Source organism: Balaenoptera acutorostrata, chromosome 3 (genome assembly GCF_949987535.1).
Source record: "Balaenoptera acutorostrata chromosome 3, mBalAcu1.1, whole genome shotgun sequence".
In the NCBI taxonomy this organism is placed as follows: domain Eukaryota; kingdom Metazoa; phylum Chordata; class Mammalia; order Artiodactyla; family Balaenopteridae; genus Balaenoptera; species Balaenoptera acutorostrata.
In genome coordinates, this window is record NC_080066.1 from 35,155,885 (window position 1) to 35,172,964 (window position 17,080).

The window sequence follows — 17,080 nt, forward strand, 5'->3', positions numbered from 1 at the left end:
GTTGCTTTCTGACCTCCTTGCTATGATCCATTTCCATCCATTAAGGCATTACATTATTCACTTTTGCAAAACATGAATCATGAATGAAATATTGATTTAGAAAATCACAAACTGCTCTACATTAAAAAAAAACACAATTCCTCTAAAGCAAAACTTGTGCTAAATTGAAATAAGAATTCATACCATTTAAAAGGCACAATGCAGTTCAAGGACTTCCTAGTGATCAAAAAATATGTTCATGCGTAGTTTCTTTTTATGATAACTTTATTTTTAAGATCTTAAAATTATTTGTTCTTCAAAGTTATTATCACTTTATTGTATACATTTGGAGAGATTTGTATCTTTTATTAAAGTAAAGAAGTATATATTTTAAAAACCACAAATCTGTTTTCTGGATGCTCAGTGAAGAAATTAGGTCTAAGTTTCAGGAGCAAAAGTGAAGACAATTCATCAGGAGGGTGATTCTAGTGTAAGGTGCTATTACCAAATATGATGTAGTGTCTTTCAATATTGTTAATGTCCTTTGCAGAAGAATGAAAGAACTTTGATCTTCTGCGACAAGTGAGACACTAGATATTTATAGAAGTATAAACTTGTCTCTCTAATTGGGATAATGTGAGACAAGTGGTTAAATCCATCATGACAAATGATCAGCTCTTTTTTTTTTTTTTTTTTTTAAATATTTATTTATTTATTTATGGCTGTGTTGGGTCTTCGTTTCTGTGCGAGGGCTTTCTCTAGTTGTGGCGAGCGGGGGCCACTCTTCATCGCGGTGCACGGGCCTCTCACTATCGCGGCCTCTCTTGTTGCGGAGCACAGGCTCCAGACGCACAGGCTCAGTAATTGTGGCTCATGGGCCCAGTTGCTCTGCGGCATGTGGGATCTTCCCGGACCAGGGCTTGAACCCATGTCCCCTGCATTGGCAGGCAGATTCTCAACCACTGCGCCACCAGGGAAGCCCAGATCAGCTCTTTTGAATAAGACTTCACCCCCATCATTTACGAAGAATGATGGTTGATGCAGGGAGCAGTTAGTTCTGTCTTCATAAAAATAACGTGTAGTGCTGAGAAGCTGCATGTCTGAATTGAACATTAGACGGAAAGGATGCTAATGAAAAGGATGGGATGATGAATTCTACCATGTTCTGACTTCACTGTTAAAGCCTGGAGAGATCCTCAAACACATAAGGTAAAGGTGGTTCCCTCAAGCTGAGACTCTCTTATGGGAAAAACAGATCTATAGCAGTATCTACATCTGTGTCTATGTCTATACACCAACACACACAAAAGACGCACATCAGACAACACATGAGCTCACTCACATGCTGAGACATCCAGGTGAGTGGATCATGAGTATAGATGCTCATGCACTTACTACCAAAGTCTCAGTAACCATGAAGGAAATGAATATTTTGATTCATGGGTCACATGCCCAGTGAGGACTTCCCCTTTGTGGTCCATCACCGGCATTCATTTTCTAAGCATCTGACTTCCCAGAGAAGAGGCAAACTTGAGATTTGAGTATCTAGCACTGCATGGGAAATGCTCTGGGTCAGTTGTGCAAGGCACACTGATTGGAAAAAAGGAGGAGGTGATACTGGATACTTTTTAAGATCTTCTCTAGCTTAAAATTCTGACAGTTCTCATTTTTTCTTGGTCAAGTATATCCCATTAGGAAATATCTCTCTGGCTAAATAATGACAAGGAAGATGACCTCGTGATAAAGATATAGAGACAAAAGGATGGGAAGAAAAAAAGAAGAAGAGAGGAGGGAGGGAGGGAGGCAAGAAGAGAGAGAGTGAGAGAGCGAGAGAGAGAGAGAGAGAGAGAGAGGGAGAGCCCTCAGGGGGATGAGGGCAGACAGTTCAAAGGAAGGACGTGAGCAGCACCACTCATGTGTGGAATTGACTGCTTGACCAAGATGTGGAGAAATACTCGTGGGTTTGAGGTTCAGTGGACTGAAGGCAGGATTTAGCTAATCCACGACCATATGGAGGGCGTTGTAAAACAGAGTGTAATCTGCCACTTCTGTCCCTAGAATCTTCACTCTGCAAAAGGACCAAGGCTGGGCCAAGGATTGAAATTTTCCTGAAGGCAGAGAAGAATTTAGCCACAGTCACAAGAGGATGTGGTCTCTGAATTTGACGAACATCTTCTAAGCTCACAGCCTGACCCCTTCTAGGCTTGTCCTAACTTTGTCCCATCTAACCAGGAATGGGTTCCAGGCTTTACTAGCCTTGGTGTGCACATGGCCCATGCTCCAGATTGCCAGTTATTGGTTCACTCTCATAGTGATCACCAGGGGCTGAGGGTTGAGGGAAGAATGAATAAGTTAAACACAGAGGAATTTTAGGGCAGTGAAACTACTCTGTATGATATTATAAAGATGGATACGTGTCATTACATATTTGTCCAAACCCATAGAATATACAACACGAAGAGTGAACCCTAATGTAAACAACGCACTCTGAGTGATAATGACGTGTCAGTGTAGGTTCATCAGTTGTAACGAACGTACCTCTCTAACAGGGGATGTTGAAATGGGGTGGTTGTGCATGTGTAGGGGCAGGAGGTATATGGGAATCTCTGTACATTCCACTCAATTTTGCTATAAACCTAAAAGTTCTCTAAGAAATAAAGTCTATTAAAAGTGGAAAAAATGCCCCGGGTAATAGGAATCCCAATATAATGCTGTCCCTAAAAGGTGAGGGTGTCTATTATGATAAATACTTCTAGTGCTCGCTAATATTTCTGATTATTCTTTCCTTCTGTTCTTACAAGGGGATTGTGCCTCCCCCACCCACCTTGAAATTGAATATGGTCATATGACTTCCTTTGGCCAATGAAATGTGAATGAAAGTGGGACAGATTATGTGTGCTTGTCTTGAGAAAAAGGACATAAAAGGATTTAAAACCCAGTAAGTGGCTTTCTCATTCTTTTCCTGGGCACCTAGAATAGTAAGAACTTGGGCTGAAACTCAGTGGGAGAGTCTGAGGGCTGACAGTCCTCTTGCAGGAGGCTGGGAAGGCTTAGGTGTGGTTGTTGTTTTCCTGTTAAAGGAGCCCTTAGGGAATTTGTTAGCGCAAATATATTTAAAAGTGGTGAATCAATGGTCAGGACCCAAGTGTTCCTGTGAACCTCTCTAGGAACCAAAGTTCAATTGCAAGAACAATGTATTTCAGAATATGGGTGGTGGTTTCTAGAAGCAATCAAGCAAAAATGGGAATTAGAAACTTCTAGATGTAAAACCATCTAGATTAAATGTCTTTTAACTCAAACTTTTAATAGGGCTTGGATTTACTCCTTAAAATACCCGAGGCCAGGAATTTCATTATATCTCACAAGTAGCCCATCCTATCTCTCCATAGTTCTAAGAGATGAATTGATTTCCTTCTTGCCATTCTCCTGCTCAATCAGATATTGAGATTCCTCAGTAGTTGAGGACCCTGAGCATCTCCTCATTCCATTTCTTTCTTTCCCACCTCAGGCTTCTCATTGCCTTTAAATGTTCATCATGCTACTTAGTTACACATTATATTATTTATCCAATGAGTAATTTACATAAGTAACACCATCATATGTTTTTATAAACGTTGAAACAATAGAGGCAAAATCTAGAATAAAATGCTTAAACCCCCTTTCATTACCCTCCACCCTCACCCCAACTTCCTATATTTCTCTTCAGAGGTAAACGTGTTTAACAGTTTGGTGCAGATCTTTCCAGCTTTTATGTCATACGTTTACATTCTATATCTGCATATGCACAGAATGTTGTGGTTTGTACTTGTTTCTACTTGATGGAATTATATTACAGGTTTCATAGGTTTCCACTGATTTATATATTTCCATTGAACACTAGTTTTAGAGATGTTACTATAGCTGAACTTATAGACACATCTCACTCTATTTAATGGCTGCAAAAGTATTCCATAGTATGACTGCATCATAATTTATTTAACATTCCTTTATGGTTAGCCCTTTACGTGCTTTTCAGTTTTTCAATATTGTAACCAATGCAGAAATCAATATCTTCGTCTATGCATCTTTGTACATATGTTCAGGTATTTCTTATGATAGATTCTTAGCAGTAGAATTGCTTATTAGAATGATAGAGAAACTTAACTTTTTATAGAGTCTATCTTAGCATCCTCCTATTATTTCTACAGTATTCATGCTGTGCTAATTTGCAAACCCATAAAGAGCACAAACAATCATCTATTTTCACATGACAACATTTCTTAGCCTAAGATGACTGATACAGATAATGGTAGTAGGAGTGAGTTGCTACCAGTAAAACAGAACATGGGATATATGGCATTGGCTTCAGGCCAGCCAGTGGTGAGTTCTGTGTTGAGCCTGAAGAGATGGTAACCCATATTATGCAGTGGTGAAACATGTGGTCAAACTATTTCCCTGATAACTTGGAAAGCAGATAATATATCAAACGAGCTGATGGCTTTAGGCAAGGGTATTGGGAAACAGCATGCTAGTAGCAAGTTTTGGTGATTATTGTCTCCACTTGACAAGGTACTAGAATAAAGAGATGAACTCATAAAACAATTGCCAACTTAAGGAGACTAAAGAGACTAGAGTCTAGAAATTCCAGGATTGCAATCTGAAAGATACAGCTATTCTTTATCTTCAATCCTTTGAGCAACAAAGACCATTAACATTTAGTTTGTCCAAAAGAAATGCACACACTTAACACCCTGAGGCAAGGCTTTAAGAAGAACCCAACATCTTATGTGCAACATCCCTATAAAAATGCACGAACAGAATGCACTATGACTAAATAATCAGACAAACCCAAACTGATAAATATTCAACAAAGCAACTGACCCATACTCTTCAAAAATAATAATGGCATTAAAGACAAAGAAAGGACACAAAAGACACATGACAATTAAATGCAGTCTGTGATCCTGGATTAGAAAAATCAATAACATTATTGGAATAATTGGATAAATTTGAATATGGTGTATATCTAAGATAAGAATATTACAATTATCTGAATTTGATAATTATACCGTGGTTATGTAAAAGTATGTCCTTATTACATGCTGAAATATTTAAGAGTACAATATCATCACTGCAACCTACTTTCAAATGGTTCAGCAATAATGATGTGTGTGTGTCTAAAGCTAGCAAGCAAGAAAAATCTAAAAGAGACAGAGAATGTAAATGAGACAAAAATGTGACAAAATATTAATAATTGGTGAATCTAGGTAAAGGATATATGGGGATTTCTTATACTATTCTTACCTTACTACCTTGGTGTAAATTTGGAAATTTTGAAAAGAAACGTTTAAAAAAATACTAAACCTTGGAAAAAGGTCACAATATCTTAGACCTGCTACCTTTTGTTAAAAATCTCTGAATAAGGTAGCACTCAGTAATCACTAAGTTGGACGTGAATTAATGAAGTGAGAATAAGGGTGTGGTTCTTCCACAAAAGTTTAATGCACTTAAGATAGTCACATATAAAAATAATTTGGGTTGTCACTATTGGCATGTGGAGCTGACTGAAATCAAATAGATAAAAGTCAACTAAGTTTTTACTGAGTATTACTGTCATGGAAATGCCAGCCTTGACTAAAAGAACCTGATGGATCAAAACTCACTACAATCCTTGCTCCCAACCCTCCACGAGTAGGAAACAGGCAGAGAAAGTTGCTCAGCTTCCCAAGAGGGCTTATTCTTCAATGGTCTCGTCAGATGTGGTCAAGAAGAATAATGGCAAAGCATGGACTTCCTGGAGCACAGAGCCAAAAGGCTTAGAAAACAATGAACCTGGATGCAAACAAGGAATGCTCCCCACCCCCATCAGAGGGAACAGCTGCAATATTTGCACAATATGACTTCAGAATGGCTATGGAAGATTAGTTGCTATGAGCCTCATTCTTTCTGAACGTGGATGTTTATGGTGGTTATTCAATTCTGGTCTCACTATTGTTTGCTGAGTTTGGGATGTATAATGTGTCCTTTTGCTTCATAGAACTCTTGGCCAAGAGAAAGCACAGGAAAAATAAATAGCATGAGATTCTGAACTGTGAGCCTAATATAGTGATTTCAAGGCATTTGGGAGTTGTTTCTCTTGGGAAAGGGGTGATGAGTAGATTTTGTCTAAGAAGGAGAGGGCCAATGAGTCTGTTGGATTACATTATCTTAAAAATATTTGCAGAGCCTTCCTCTAATAAAATTATATATCTAGCCTATTGATGCCAGGCTTGGCCATTTGCTTTCCTTTGGTAAGTGAAATAGGAGCAAAAAGTGATACGTGCTGTTTCTGAATGGAAATCTTAACAGCCATCATCCACTTTTGTCAATCTCTCTTTTTCCTCTTGTAGGAGGCCAGAATTTCCCAGGTGGAATTTGCTCCATCAGCTTGAGTTGAAATATGTAAAGAAGACATGGGCTGGTCTTTAGCCAAATCATGACAGATATGTAATTTGAGAAAGAAATAAACTTTGAAGATTATAAAACAAAGATTTTGAGGTTGTTCGTTATCACAAAATAACTGAGCCTAAGCTGATTGATACAGGAATGATAACAATTAAAGTGTTCGAATATCCTCAAATTATGAATTTTATATATAAATTTTAGACTTCATCATTCACAATATATTCTTAAGGATAACCATTAAAAATAGAAGTAAAATACACAGCATCTATACCAGTGAGAAGAATAGGAAATAAAATTTCAATGAATGTTGATACTGATTGTCACTAGGTGATGGGTCCGGGGGGTTCATTATACTATGCTACTTTCATACATGTTTGGAAATTCTCATGATAAAGAGTTTTTAAAAATTAAGTATAATTAATCAGAGAAACAGATTAAATAAGGGGAAAATATGATTACCTTGACGGACATCAAAAACATATACTAAAAGTCAATATCTAAGCATGATTTTTTAAAATCCTTACTTAAGCACACTAGGAATAGCTTTTTTTTTTTTTACATCCGTTAAAGGATTTCTGTTAAAAAAAACTCAACTATATCAAAATATCATACTTAATGCTAAAATGTTAGTAATCTTCTTAAAACAAGAACAAGAAAAGGATGCCCACTATCACTTCTATTCAAGGGTTTATAAAGTATCTGAGTTAAGACAAAAAGACATACCGATACACACACATACCCATATGCATACCCAAAGAAACAGATAGATAAATCAGTAAATAAATAAATAGTTTTTAAATTAAGGCAAAGTTAAGGAGTTGGAAAGTAAGAAACAAAACTGTCATCATGTAGAAATTATGACTGTCAACATATAAAATCCCAACTAATCAGTAGATAAATTGTTAAAAATGAGAAAAGAAAGTTTATCAAACTGGTCAATAAAAGCAGTATTCAAAAACTTCATTGCAGAGTCTATAGACCACAACAATTTTCAAATGTGGTTTTAAAATATCATTGTAACAGCAATATATACATTTATATCACCTAGGAATAAATTTAGCAAGGTATGTATAAGACTTGTGTGAAAATATCTATTAAATTCCATTGAAAGATATTAAAGATGACAAACTTTGTATCCCATCTTCATGGGTACAAAGTTTCAACATCACAGAGATGTCAGTTCTCCCCAAATTAATCCATAGGTTTAGTGCAACTATCGATATTTCGGTTGGCCAGAAAGTTCGTTCGGGTTTTTCCATAACATGGAAAAACTTAAATGAACTTTTTAGCCAATACAGTGTAATTATCAATAGTGTTCTTTCAAAGAATCTGTCAAGCTGATTTTAAAAGTATTCAGTCCCAGGCATAGATCCAGAATAAAGAAAATAAAGAGTGGGAAATTACCATATCAAATAAAAGATCTATAAAGCTATGTTCTGGTAATCTGGACACAGGAATAGACCATCAAACATAATAATGAAATCAGAAACAAACCTACACAAACAGGGTAATTCAATACATACCTGAGGTTCATTGCAGATAATCAAGGAAATGATAGAATATTCAATCAATGGTTCTGGAACAATTGGTTATCCATGTGGAAAAAAATGAAATTGGATTTCAATGTTATCTTATGCACAAAAATCAGTTTCCATTGGATTTAAGTCTAAAATGTAACCAGCAAAACTTTAACACTCTTTAGATAGAAGCAAATATTTTTATGATCTTAGGATAGGAAAGAGCTATTTAAACATGAGACTAAAGCATGAACCTTTAAAATAGTTCATAAATTCCACTGCATTAATAGTAAGAACTTCTATTTATCAAAATATGCCATAAGTAGAGCCAAAAATAAGTAACAAAAGAGAAAACTGTATTTGTCACATTTCAACCTTGAATGCCTAAACAGAACAGAGAATCCTATAAATAAATAAAAAAGTACACCAGCAAAGTAGTCCTTCTCCAACTTCAATGAACACACAAATCCCCTGGGAATCTTGTTTAACTGAAGCTAATTCTGGGATGCAGGCTGAGATTTCTAACAAGCTCTCAGATGATGGTGATGCAGCTTGTCTACAGTCAACACTTTAAATGAAAACGCATGACAACATTTTGGCAGAAGATCTGAACAGGAATTTCATAGAAAAAGAATTACAAGTGGTCAATTTTTTTAAAAAAAGAAAGAAATGGTGCTCAATTTCATAAGCATGAGAATGATGCAAAAATTGAAAATTCTGATAATTCCAAGTGTTGTGAATGAACAGAAACTCATATGCTGATAGTGAACCTTTGTTTTTGTTTAATTAGTATAGGCACTTCATCTATAGAACGATTACATTACTACATGCTCATCAACTGGAAAATAAGACAGCAGTAAAATGAATCACAGATGCACGTAACAACATGGGTAAATTTTAAAATATAACTTTTAGTGAAAAAAAATCACAGAAGAGAACAAAATCAGGTTACTTAAAAAAAGAAAAATAAACAATACATTGCTTGGAGATGTGTATATATGAGATAACACTATTTTAGAAAGGAAAGACATTATTTTTAAAGATTTAGAATTATGGTTAGCTCTGGGGGAGCAGCACAGCAAAGATGTACAGAAGGAGCATGTGGTTCTAGTGATACTCTCAATTTGTATGTTGTGTCATATTTCACAGATAATCTTGTAATTACTACATGTCATAACATATGTATGTTACGTATATATGTTTATATGTATCACATATTCACAAAAAATATTTAAATAAATTTATAAATATAAAAATTTGCTTATGTTTATATATAGGTACAGACATATTCTCATTGAAGTGTGTTGGTGTGTGTACACATCTTGAACAACTATCTAAAATTAACATGAGCTTCAACATAGTGGAAGAGTAAGATGTGGAGATCACCTTCCTCCTGACAAATACATCAGAAGTACATCTACATGTGGAACAACTCCTACAGAACACCTACTGAACACTGGCAGAAGACATCAGACTTCCCAAAAGTCAAGAAACTCCACACGTACCTGGGTAGGGCAAAAGAAAAAAGAAAAAACAGAGAAAAAAGAATAGGGACAGGACCTGCAGCTCTGGGAGGGAGCTGTGAAAGAGGAAAAGTTTCCACACCTTACGAAGCCCCTTCACTGGCAGGTATGGGGGGTGGCGGTGGGGGGGGGGAGCTTCGGAGCCATGGAGGAGAGCGCAGCAACAGGGGTGCAGAGGGCAAAGCGGAGAGATTCCTGCACAGGGGATCAGTGCCAACCAGCACTCACCAGCCCGAGAGGTTTGTCTGCTCACCCGCTGGGGCAGGTGGGGGCTGGGAGCTGAGGCTCGGACTTCGGAGTTCAGATCCCAGGGAGAGGACTGGGGTTGGCTGCGTGAACACAGCCTGAAGGGGGCTAGTGCACAACAGCTAGCTGGGAGGGAGTCTGAGAAAAAGTCTGGAGCTGCCGAAGAGGCAAGAGACCATTGTTTCGGGGTGCGCGAGGAGAGGGGATTCAGAGCACTGCCTAAACGAGCTCCAGAGACGGGCGCAAGCTGCAGCTATCAGCATGGACCCCAGAGACGGGCACGAGATGCTAAGGCTGCTGCTGCAGCCACCAAGAAGCCTGTGAGCAAGCACAGGGCACTATCCACACCTCCCTTCCCAGGAGCCTGTGCAGCCCGCCACTGCCAGGGTCCCATGATCCAGGGACAACTTCCCTGGGAGAACACACGGTGCACCTCAGGCTGTTGCAACATCATGCCGGCCTCTACTGCTGCAGGCTTGCCCCACATTCCATACCCCTCTCTCCCCCCAGCCTGAGTGAGCCAGAGCCCCCAAATCAGCTGCTCCTTTAACCCTGTCCTGTCAGAGCAAAGAACAGACGCTCTCAGGCAACCTACACACAGAGGCGGGGCCAAATCCAAAGCTGAACCCCAGGAGCTGTGTGAACAAAGAAGAGAAAGGGAAATCTCTCCCAGCAGCCTCAGGAGCAGAGGACTGAATCTCCACAGTCAACTTGATGTACCCTGCATCTGTGGAATACCTGAATAGACAACGAATCATCCCAAAATTGAGGCGATGAACTTTGGGAGCAAGGATATACATTTTTTTCCCATTTTCTCTTTTTGAGAGTGTGTATGTATATGCTTCTTTGTGTGATTTTGTCTGTATAGCTTTGCTTTTACCATTTGTCCTAGGGTTCTGTCTGTCCGGTTTGTTTTGTTTTGTTTTGTTTTTTAGTACAGTTTTTAGCACTTATCATTGGTGGATTTGTTTTTTGGTTTGGTTGCTCTCTTCTTTCTTTCTTTCTTTTTTTTTATTACTTTAAAATTTTTTTATTTTTGCTAAATATTTTTTATTTTAATAACTTTATTTTATTTTATTTTTTCTTTCTTTCTTTTTTTCTCCCTTTTCTTCTGAGCTATGTGGCTGACAGGGTCTTGGTGCTCCGGCTGGTTGTCAGGCCTGAGCCTCTGAGGTGGGAGAGCCAAGTTCCAGACATTGGTCCACCAGAGACCTCCTGGCTCCACATAATATCAAATGATGAAAGATCTCCCAAGACCTCCATCTCAACGCTAAGACCCAGCTCCACTTAACGACCAGCAGGCTACAGTGCTGGACACCCTATGCCAAACAACTAACCAGACAGGAACACAACCCCACTCATTAGACAACAGGCTGCCTAAAATCATAATACGGTTACAGACACCCCAAAAACACACCACCGGATGTGATCTTGCACACCAGAAGGACAATATCCAGCCTCATCCACCAAAACACAGGCACCAGTCCCCTCCACCAGAAAGCCTACACAACCCACTGAACCAACCTTACCCACTGGGGGCAGACATCAAAAAAAATGGGAACTACAAACCTGCAGCCTGCGAAAATGAGACCCTAAACACAGTAAGTTAAGCAAAATGAGAAGACAGAGAAACACACAGCAGATGAAGGAGCCAGTTAAAAACCCACCAGACCAAACAAATGAAGAGGAAATAGTCTACCTGAAAAAGAATTCAGAGTAATGATAGTAAAGATGATCCAAAATCTTGGAAACAGAATGGAGAAAATACAAGAAACGTTTAACAAGGACCTAGAAGAACTAAAGAGCAAACAGACAATGATGAACAACACAATAAATAAAACTAAAAATTCTCTAGAGGGAATCAAGAGCAGAATGACTGAGGCATAAGAACGGATAAGTGACCTGGAAGATAAAATAGTGGAAATAACTACTGCAGAGCAGAATAAAGAAAAAAGAATGAAAAGACTTGAGGACACTCTCAGGGACTTCTGGGACAACATTAAATGCACCAACATTGGAATTATAGGGGTCCCAGAAGAAGAAGAGAAAAAGAAAGGGACTGAGAAAATATTTGAAGAGATTATAGTTGAAAACTTCCTTAATATGGGAAAGGAAATAGTTAATCAAGTCCAGGAAGCAGAGAGAGTCCCATACATGATAAATCCAAGGAGAAACACACTAAGACACATATTAAACAAACTATCAAAAATTAAATACAAAGAAAAAATACTAAAAGCAGCAAGGGAAAAATGACAAATAATATACAAGGGAATCTCCATGAGGTTAACAGCTGATCTTTCAGCAGAAACTCTGCAAGCCAGAAGGGAGTGGAAGGAGATATTTAAAGTGATGAAAGGGAAAAACCTACAACCAAGATTACTCTTCCCAGCAGGATCTCATTCAGATTTGACAGAGAAATTAAAACCTTTACAAACAAGCAAAAGCTAAGAGAATTCAGCACCAGCAAACCAGCTTTACAACAATTGCTAAATGAATTTCTCTAGGCAGGAAACACAAGAGAAGGAAAAGACCTACAATAACAAACCCAAAACAATTAAGAAAATGGTAATAGGACATACATATCGATAACTACCTTAAATGTAAATGGATTAAATGCTCCAACCAAAAGACATAGACTGGCTGAATGGATACAAAAACAAGACCCATATATATACTGTCTACAAGAGACCCCCTTCAGACCTAGGGACACATACACACTGGAAGTGAGGGGATGGAAAAAGATATTCCATGCAAATGGAAATCAAAAGAAAGCTGGAGTAGCAATTCTCATATCAGACAGAATAGACTTTAAAATAAAGACTATTACAAGAGACAAAGAAGGACACTACATAATGATCAAGGGATCAATCCAAGAAGAAGACATAACAGTTGTAAATGTTTATGTACCCAACATAGGAACACCTCAATACATAAGGCAAATGCTAACTGCATAAAAGGGCAAATCGATAATAACACAATCATATTAGGGGCCTTTAACACCCCACTTTCACCAGTGGACAGATCAGCCAAAATGAAAATAAATAAGGAAACACAAGCTTTAAATGATACATTAAACAAGATAGACTTAACTGATATTTATAGGATATTCCATACAAAAACAACAGAATACACATCCTTCTCAAGTGCTCATGGAATATTCTGCAGGATAGATCATATCTTGGGTCACAAATCAAGCCTTGGTAAATATAAGAAAATTGAAATTATATCAAGTATCTTTTCCAACCACAACGCTATGAGACTAGATATCAATTACAGGAAAAAATCTGTAAAAAATACAAACACATGGAGGCTAAACAATACACTACTAAAAAACCAAGAGATCACTGAAGAAATCAAAGAGGGAATCTAAAAATACCTAGAAACAAATAACAATGAACACATGATGACACAAGACCTATGGGATGCAGCAAAAGCAGTTCTAAGAGGGAAGTTTATAGCAATACAGTCCTACCTCAAGAAACAATAAACATCTCAAATAAACAACCTAACTTTACACCTAAAGCAATTAGAGAAAGAACAAAAAAACCCCAGAGTTAGCAGAAGGAAAGAAATCACAAAGACCATATCAGAAATAAATGAAAAAGAAATGAAGGAAACAATAGCAAAGATCGATTAAACTAAAAGCTGGTTCTTTGAGAAGATAAACAAAATTGATAAACCATTAGCCAGATTCATCGAGAAAAAAAGGGAGAAGACTAAAATCAATAGAATTAGAAGTGAAAAAGTAAAAGTAACAACTGACACTGCAGAAATACGAAGGATCGTGAGAGATTACCACCAGCAACTATATGCCAATAAAATGGACAACTTGGAAGAAATGGAAAAATTCTTAGAAAAGCACAACCTTCTGAGATTGAACCAGGAAGAAATAGAAAATATACACAGACCAATCACAAGCACTGAAATTGAGACTGTGATTAAATATCTTCCAACAAACAAAAGCCCAGGAGCAGATGGTTTCACAGGTGAATTCTATGAAACATTAGGGAAGAGCTAACACCTATCCTTCTCAAACTCTTCCAAAATATAGCAGAGGGGGGAACACTCCCAAACCCATTCTACGAGGCCACCATCACCCTGATACCAAAACCAGACCAGACAAAGATGTCACAAAGAAAGAAAACTAAAGGCCAATATCACTGATGAACAGAGATGCAAAAATCCTCAACAAAATACTACCAAACAGAATCGAACAGCAAATTAAAAGGATCATACACCACGATCAAGTGGGATTTTTCCCAGGAATGCAAGGCTTCTTCAATACATGCAAATCAATCAATGGGATACACCATATTAACAAATTGAAGGATAAAAACAATATGATCATCTCAATAGATGCAGAAAAAGCTTTCAACAAAATTCAACACCAATTTATGATAAAAACTCTCCAGAAAGTAGGCATAGAGGGAACTTACCTCAACATAATAAAGGCCATATATGACAAACCCACAGCCAACACTGTTCTCAGTGGTGAAAAACTGAAACTATTTCCACTAAGATCAGGGACAAGACAAGGTTGTCCACTCTCACCACTATTATTCAACATATTTTTGGAAGTTTTAGCCACAGCAATCAGAGAAGAAAAAGAAATAAAAGGAATCCAAATCGGAAAAGAAGAAGTAAAGCTGTCACTGTTTGCAGATGACATGATACTATACATAGAGATTCCAAAAGTCTCTACCAGAAAACTGCTAGCGCTAATCAATGAATTTGGTAAAGTTGCAGGATACAAAATTAATGCACAGAAATCTCTTGCATTCCTATACACTAATGATGAGAAATCTGAAAGAGAAATTAAGAAACACTCCCATTTACCATTGCAACAAAAAGAATAAAATAAACCTACCTAAGGAGACAAAAGACCTGTATGCAGAAAACTATAAGACACTGATGAAAGAAATTAAAGTTGATACAAACAGATGGAAAGATATACTATGTTCTTGGACTGGAAGAATCAACATTGTGAAAATGACTATACTACTCAAAGCAATCTGCAGGTTCAATGCAATCCCTATCAAATTACCAATGACATTTTTCACAGAACTATAATAAGAAATTTTACAATTTGTATGGAAAAACAAAAGACCCTGAGTAGCCAAAGCAATCTTAAGAAAGAAAAATGGAGCTGGAGGAATCAGGCTCCCTGACTTCAGACTATACTGCACAGCTACAGTAATCAAGACAGTATGGTACTGGCACAAAAACAGAAATATAGATCAATGGAACAGGATAGGAAGCCCAGAGATAAACCCACGCACATACGGTCAACTTACCTTTGATAAAGGAGGCAAGAATATACAATGGAGAAAAGACAGCCTCTTCAATAAGTGGTGCTGGGAAAACTGGACAGCTATAGGAAAAAGAATGAAATTAGAACACTCCCGAACACCATACATAAAAATAAACTCAAAATGGATTAGAGACCTAAATGTAAGACCAGACACTAGAAAACTCTTAGAGGAAAACATAGGCAGAACACTCTATGACATAAATCACAGCAAGACACTTTTTGACCCACCTCCTAGAGAAATGGAAATAAAAACAAAAATAAACAAATGGAACCTAATGAAACTTAAAAGCTTTTACACAGTAAAGGAAACCATAAACAAGACGAAAAGACAACCCTCAGAATGTGAGAAAATATTTGCAAACGAAGCAACTGACAAAGGATTAATCTCCAAAATTTACAAGCAGCTCATGCAGCTCAATATCAAAAAAACAAAAAACCCAATCCAAAAATGGGCAGAAGACCTAAATAGACATTTCTCCAAAGAAGATATACAGGTTGCCAACAAACACATGAAAGAATGCTCAACATCACTAATCATTAGAGAAATGCAAATCAAAACTACAATGAGTTATCACCTCACACCAGTCAGAATGGCCATCATCAAAAAATCTACAAACAGTAAATGCTGGAGAAAAGGGAACCCTCTTGCACTGTTGGTGGGAATGTAAATTGATACAGCCACTATGGAGAACACTATGGAGGTTCCTTAAAAACTAAAAATAGAAATGCCATACGACCCAGCAATCCCACTACTGGGCATATACCCTGAGAAAACCATAATTCAAAAAGAGTCATGTACCACAATGTTCAATGCAGCACTATTTACAATAGCCAGGTCATGGAGGCAACCTAAGTGTCCATTGACAGAAGACAGGATAAAGAAGATGTGGCACATATATACAGTGGAATATTACTCAGCCATAAAAAGAAACGAAATTGAGTTTTTTGTAGTGAGGTGGGTGGACCTAGAGTCTGTCATATAGAGTGAAGTAAGTCAGAAAGAGAAAAACAAATACCGTATGCTAGCACATATTTATGGAATCTAAAAAAGAAAAAAAAAGGTTATGAAGAACATAGTGGCAGGACAGGAATAAAGATGCAGATGTAGAGAATGGACTTGAGGACAGGGGGAGGGGTAAGGGTAAGCTGGGACGAAGTGAGAGAATGGCATGGACTTATATACACTACCAAATGTAAAATAGATAGCTAGTGTGAAGCAGCCGCATAGCACAGGGAGATCAGCTCAGTGCTTTGTGACCACCTAGAGGGGTGGGATAGGCAGGGTGGGAGGGAGACACAAGAGGGAAGAGATATAGGGATATATGTATATGTATAACTGATTCACTTTGTTATAAAGCAGAAACTAACACACCATTGTAAAGCAATTATACTCCAATAAAGATGTTAAAAATAAAATAAAATAAAATAAACGTGAAAAGACTTCAAGAAACACAATTACCTAATCTTATAGAGATTTAGATTAATAAAACACTTTTACATATTCCTAGGAAGATATATTTACACATTACTACATAGGTAAAATTATGGATTTATTTTCATAAATGTTTAGTGCATAGATCTATATCTTATCCTCAAAGAGGCAGAAATAGAGAAATTGGCATGTGACACTTCTATAATCACATACAGATACTGACATGCTTGCACACTCTTAGTGATGACATTCTATGCATATACAAATACAAATGTATTTACAATTATAGACCTAGTACAAATAAATTTACATAATCCTGCATGACTATATATACAGATACATTTTACTAATATTAAGCAAGCTCCAGATCCAGACACACATAAAAATATATATATATCTTACATAGTGTCAAATATATGTATTTACACATAATCCCATACAGATATATAAGGGAGCTCTACTTACATAATCCTATATCGATAGTGACACACAGAAATTTTCATGGTTCCATGTAGGAACAGAAGCTAGTACCCTAAATAACACCATACAGAGATAGATTATTCTAAACATATAAAGTTATAGATACTAACTGATATACATAATCTTTAAAGATATATTTATGTATTCTAAACAGATGAAATTACTGATA

At 37.2% G+C, this 17,080-nt stretch overlaps 1 long non-coding RNA gene across 1 annotated transcript in view; it reads right to left on the bottom strand.

Annotated features, from left to right (window-relative positions):
- The window catches only part of LOC130707761 (uncharacterized), a 29,110-nt gene that overhangs the window by 7,924 nt on the left and 4,106 nt on the right, over positions 1–17,080 (bottom strand). Inside the window, exons 2-3 of the long non-coding RNA XR_009007786.1 lie at positions 14,983–15,059; positions 7,926–7,978 (exon numbers count right to left, since the gene is read on the bottom strand). This is a non-coding gene — a long non-coding RNA (uncharacterized LOC130707761). The remainder of the gene's footprint in view (positions 1–7,925; positions 7,979–14,982; positions 15,060–17,080) is intronic.